The sequence below is a fragment of the Cavia porcellus genome, unplaced genomic scaffold (genome assembly GCF_034190915.1).
Source record: "Cavia porcellus strain 051 isolate PalLab524CR breed Dunkin Hartley unplaced genomic scaffold, mCavPor4.1 scaffold_19, whole genome shotgun sequence".
NCBI classification, from domain to species: domain Eukaryota; kingdom Metazoa; phylum Chordata; class Mammalia; order Rodentia; family Caviidae; genus Cavia; species Cavia porcellus.
In genome coordinates, this window is record NW_026947502.1 from 5,507,838 (window position 1) to 5,513,837 (window position 6,000).

The 6,000-nt window shown below is 53.6% G+C and overlaps 1 protein-coding gene across 2 annotated transcripts in view; it reads right to left on the reverse strand.

Moving 5' to 3' along the window:
* Positions 1 to 1,165, reverse strand: part of Fstl4 (follistatin like 4) — a 368,201-nt gene extending 367,036 nt beyond the window's left edge. Inside the window, exon 1 of one of the 2 annotated variants that reach the window (XM_063230624.1) lies at positions 836 to 1,165. The gene's annotated coding sequence lies outside the window, so the exon portion shown is untranslated. The remainder of the gene's footprint in view (positions 1 to 835) is intronic. The other variant, XM_063230623.1, reaches the window with a different exon arrangement.
* Between the last annotated feature and the right edge of the window lie 4,835 nt (positions 1,166 to 6,000).

Genomic DNA, 6,000 nt, shown 5'->3' on the forward strand with positions numbered 1-6,000 from the left:
AGCTGCGCAGAGTCCCCGAACTCGGGTGACACGCGCCCAAATCGGTGCGCTCTGCCCTCCTGCCCGCAGCCCCCTGAAACTTGGAAGTGGTTCCTCTCCTTGGCTGGACAGAGGGACAGAGATCAGCCACGGTACAACGTCTCTGGATCAAGTCCCCAGCGGCTCGCTGGAGACTCCGCAGCAGTGACAGCAGCCTTGCGCTCGCTCGCCCGCACCGCGATCGGCCCGGCAGCACCAGAGCCGCAGGGCTCTGCCCAGATCCCCGAGGCGCCAGCCGCCTGCGCCGCGGACCCGCGGGTGTGAGGCCCCGCCAGGCGCAGGGCGCCCTGAGGGCTGCAGCGAGGAGACGCAAGTTTCCCCGCAAAGCGGGCAGGCAGTGCACAACGCCCGCCCTGAGCCCCGGCTGGGGGTCGGGGCACCGGATGGGTCCGAGCCGAGGGGCTGCCTCTCGCCCGGCTCCGCTGAGGCCGCCCGGGGTCCCGGGTCCGAGCACGGCGCCTGCGGGGTTCTGGAGCCGGGCGCAAGCGGCTGACTCTGTGTGGCGCCCCGCGCGCCAGCGGGGTCGCCCGGGTCTCCCGCCGGACCTGGCCGGAAGCCGGCGGCGCCCTCGCCTGCACCTCCAGTCCTGCCCCGCACCGAAGGCGCCGCCGAGCTCCGGCTCTGCGGTCCCGCGCCCGCGGCCAGACCCGCAAACTTGGCTCTCCCGGCGCGGGCAGTAAGGACAGGCGAGCGCCCGCGCCGGGCCCTGCAGCGACCGCGGCGCCCGGACCCCAGCGCCGAGCCGCGGGACTCGCGGCTGGCACCCCGCGCCGGCTCGGGAGCTGCGCCCGCTTACCTGCGGCGGCCGGGGCCGAGGGGCAGAGCGGGGGGCCGGATCCGGGCGGCAGCGAGGGGGCGCCCCGTGGTGGCGGCGGCGGCGACCGGCCCCGCGGCTTTGGATCGGTCTCTCCGGCTGTCGGCGGGGCTGGGGCGCTCGCGGGCGGGGGAGGCTCCAGCTCTCTGAGCCGCCGCTGGCCGCTGCTGTGCCACCGTCGCCGCGGCTGCCCTATTTCTGCCGCCGGGACTGGAGCCCGTGACGTCACCCTCCGGGCCCCGCCTGCCCAATCGCCGCCACCTGTGCGCGCCACCCGCCGGCCCGCGGGTCAGAGCCCCCGGCAGGTGCGCGGAGCAGCGGGGCGCGCACGCGGGGCCGGCACTCTGCGCGCGCTGGGGCAGCCTGGCCTGCAGGGGGCGGGAGGGCCCCCGCCTGGGCGCGCACGGCGGGGCTGGTAACAACTCCCTGGCTCCCATAGCCCGCCCCACGCACACACCGCGCTCCTCTGGTCCAGCTCTTCCCGGGCAGGGTTCCCGAGGTTGTGCTTGCCAGCTGTACCTGTGGTCTCCACCAGCGGCCATTTCCTGTGGAGCCCAACCAGGGCCGTACCCCAGACCAAAGGCGCTGTCCCTGGGTTCACAGTCTGGTGACACTCCAGCTCTGTCGAGAGCCAACAACCTGTGATGAAAGAGCAAAGTTTTTATTTCTCTCTTCAGAATTTGTCCTCTCTCAACTGCAACAGCTTAGAAGATCCTGGGCATTAAGGGAGCAGTCCAGAGTGACACTTGGCTAGCCCTGCTAAACTGACATGAGAGGCTTTTCATCCCTAAAACAAGACGTTTTCTCTGTCCCGACACCATCCCCAGGCGCTGGATTTCTCTTCGACTTCATAGCTTTTACAAGCAGTGATGGAGCCCAAAGAAATTGGAGAGGTCTTTATACCAACCGGCACCCACCACGCCCATGAGCATCTGGTAGCCTGGCATAATACCTGAGAAGAAACAGCCTGCTAGTCCAGGGCTGCCATAGCCAGGAGCCCCTCTGAGGACTGGGTGTGTGGGTGCCAGGTGACTTATGGCTGTAGGGACCAGTGTGTTGTCTATGCATCTGGTGTCTCTCCTGACCCGCAGGAGGGAAAGAGGGTTTTCTGAGGAATGGGTTAAACACAAAGAGAAAGGGAAGAATGAAAGAGGGCTGACGTGGATGAAGAGGTCTCAACGCTTGTTCTTTCCTTCGACTGAGCCCTGCCTACGTGCCAGCCACTGTACCAGCCCCTGCACAGCACTTGGGCCAGCGCAGCCCTGACTTCACACAGATTTTCCACCTGGGATCCAGTCCTCTCTCTACCGCTGCCCAGTTGTGTGACCCAGAGCCAGTCACAGTCACAGCAATGTTTCCCATTGCTAAACTGAGGGGCTGGACAACACCTGGGTGACTTCCAGGTCCTGATCTGTTGTGACTTCCCATTTAGAGACCATGATTTGTACTCAGAAAGATAATGGTTACTCTAGTCCTGGTGCCCCTGGACCTTGGCCAGCATGAGATCATGAATCATCGCCCAGGCTGCCCGTGAGTGGATCTCTGAGGCTGGCTGGAGGCCAGATTCTCTGCAGCTGGATTTGGGGAGAGATGGCATTCTCCATATTGGAAAGGAAAGCCTGGAAAGAGGAAGCAGAGAAGCTTGGAAATGTACCATGCACCCTTCTGAAACTGAATTCTAGGTCTGGGAGACAGAGCCCCACTGCTCAGAAGCTGGGGCAGCACTCTCTGCGACAAGGACAAGATGGGGCGTGGAAAGGGGCCCTGCTCTCAGCTCTGAGCAGGTCTCTAGTCAGCCTGGGGGCCATATGACATAATCAACGCAGGATGTGGGGTGCTTTTTGATTTTTAATAACTCAAGGTCATGTGTAAGTTAGGCTCCATAGAAGGACCAAGATCAGAAATAGCTGCGTTTAATGCAGCAAACAACAACTTCTAGATTTCCAGTGAAGGGGAGAATGTACTTACAAACCAGATGTGCGGGCTATCTCCTGGAGATGATGGTAACTCCTGAAGCGAGTTGGTGTGACCACTGTGCATAAAATAAGGGCGGAATAAAAAAAGTCACCTTGGAATAAAAAAAAAACGGTGAAGTGCAAATGACGAAATGAAGCAGCCTCCAGGGAAGCAGCATCAGATGCCTGTGGACTTTGACACCTCTTTGAATTGCGCTGGCTTTCACCTCCCAGGGCAATTCTTGGTTTAATAATACACCCACATTGGAAAACAGGATAGATTTCGCACAGAAAAATTCAGAATTTGCCTGAAACTGTGTTTCAGAACTTGCAAGCGTACTGTTTCTCAGTAGCCAACTAAGCTTCTTGGCAAACAAACAAAACAAAATTAAATTTTGAATTTCACACAGCTCGGTAAGTTTGGAACAGAGGCCCTCGGATTCCTGTCCTCTGCTTCAACCTAAACTACCAGTGCAGGATTCAGCCATACAGATCGAGAGACCCACAAAGGGAAGGTATGAATCCCCTTCTAAGGATCAAGCTTAAAGACCCCAAATATTTTTACATAAAGTTTTAAATTTTTTTGTATTTCTGTTCCTATCAAAACCACAATTATGACAAAAACTGCTCCAAAAAAATGTGACCCTGATAGGTCTTTTAAGATGACAGCTATATATCAGGACAGCCAAAATGTCACACTGCCATAGGGTCAAGTGGAAAGAAGATACTTCCTCTTGATTTAACCAAAAGTGTCCCCATCACAAACTGTGGATCTGGTTACACTGGGGCATCCACCATGGATTGGTCAGATGGTTCTCAGAAGTATTCACTGGAAGCCAGACTGGGAAGTCATATGAGAAGGACGGGACAGACAGGAAGCTGTCTTGCTCATCTGGCATAAATTAACATTCTTCAGCTGGCACAAAAGAGTCTTTTCCATCTTCAGTCCAAGCCATACCACTTACTGAAGAAGCAGCCTCATACTTGGAAGCCCCCCAGCAAGGGTGGCACCATGACTGGATCCCTGACCTGCCCATGCCCCTCTCAAGCTCCATGAGCTTGAATCAGTCACACCCTTCTAGGGTTTTGTCTCTTCTGCTGTGGAGTGTAAGTTGGGGAAGGGCCCAATGGTGGGTAGATATACTAAGAGGACTTTTCCAAAAGTCAGTGCCTTTTTTATGCTAGCATTTCTATAGGGCCACTCTGATTTTTAAAAAGCCATGATGTTAAAGGTTTCCCCTAAGTCTAATATTAATGCTGATTTCTTAAATGATGATTCATGTAGAAATTCAGGGAATGCAGGCAATAAATTCAAAATCTCAGACCTGAAATCATACTCAGAAATAATTGTTTTGAACTTTGGTTTAGGGAGAACAGGAGTCAACATAGAGACAAGTAAGGTGTTTGCTTAAGCCATAACTGGTTTTCAAAGCACTGAAGAAGTGATGTAAAATAGGAATTTTAATTAAGAAGTTGGGTTAAATGAGAAGACATGATGATGGAAAGGAAGTTGTGGAGGGAGATGAACAGGGAAACCTTTCTCCATAATATTATTTCAGACAAATGTCCCATCAAACTCCCAAGGGCCACAGTGACATTGCAATCAATCTAAGAAAGGAAGTGGAGCTAGGAGGAAACAAAGCTCTACTACCCTAAGAAGTCAGTGTACACAGGCAGAATTTGGGTGAGAAGCCACGCCTCCCAGCCACAGAGTATCACATCCTCCTGAGGACAGGAGAGATGACAGGAGCCTGGTGGGGGCGGAGGCAGGAGCCAGCTCCGTTTACTCAGAAGGGCAACACAGCCAGGTGTGGTCACACATGCATCTAAGCCCAGCGCAACAACAAGCAGAAACACGGAAGCAACACCCAGGATCCGGAGGCAGATTTTTTTACATCAACAGGCTCTGATGGGGATCATTCCCAGCATATCAGGCCCTGATCTCTGGTGGTCTAGAACTCACACAAAATAAGCAAGCAGGAAGTACAGAGACAGACTGGTTTGTCAATTGGGGATTGGTTTATACAGTGTACATCATAGTGATCAGTAGGCATCACAGTGACCAGCTGTTTCTAAGAGACTAGAAGCAACCAGAACTAGAACATGAACTGTTACCAGGGCAACTAAGAAACTGTGGTATGCGGCTGTGGGGTGGGGTATTTTCTGCTGCACCAGCACTCTGGGAGGCTGAGGCAGGAATATAGATCCCAAGTTCAAACTTAGTCTGGGAATCTGGTGACATAGTCTCAAAATTAAGAATATATAAATAGGACTGGAGATCTGATTTTACGTGTCTTGGGAGGTTTTCAGCAAGGCAATGACATTAGCATTATATATTTTTAACGCACCACACTGACTGATGTATAGAGACTCAGGAGAGGCAACATTGGCCAGTGGCAAGGGCGCAAGCAAGGACCAGCAGCTGCTGAGAGAGGCACAAAGCCACGTCCAGCCCATTATCATCACTGATGCCACCAAGCCAGCACGCAGTGCTCATTGATTGCTAACTATGCACTGGACGCCAGTGCCAGGCTTTATGGCTCCTATTTCACCTGTAATTCTGTAAATTCCTCAATTCTATAAAGCTGAAGAAAGTCACATAGCTCATCTCAGGCAGTTTGGCTGGCAAATGGCTGAGCCTGTCCTCACGATCACCGTGGTTATTCTGTGTCAGTCACACACTGAGGATGTGCGTTAGCAGCAATCATGTATCTCCCAGTTCAAAACCTACAAACGGGTGCTGAGGACCCTTCTGTTCTGTTGGTGTGCTTGCTTAATTGCCCTTAATTGTCCTTGTCATATAAAACAAACACCAAGCATGTCATCTAGGACGGTACAGTAGACCCTGATAGTTGCACACTCACAATACAATTCTCTGTTTTTCGGTGCCTATAGAATATCAATTCTGTGCAGGCGTCTCACTTGCAGCATGGTCTGAGCCCATCATGGAACTCTTGCCAACAACTTGCTAAGTGGCAAGCAGGAGCCTTGGCTCTAGCCAAGGAGAGGGGAAAGTCCACTGGGAGATTAAAAAGATGCACAGGAAGAAATAGAGCCCTGTTTCCCATTTGATATCGTCATGAGCTACAAAGGACGTCTACACTATGGCCACCAACTGGTGATTTTGGGGAACAGCTAAGCTGACCCATGGAAGATGGAAAAGCAAGGAAAGAAAAACAACCTAGGTCCTTC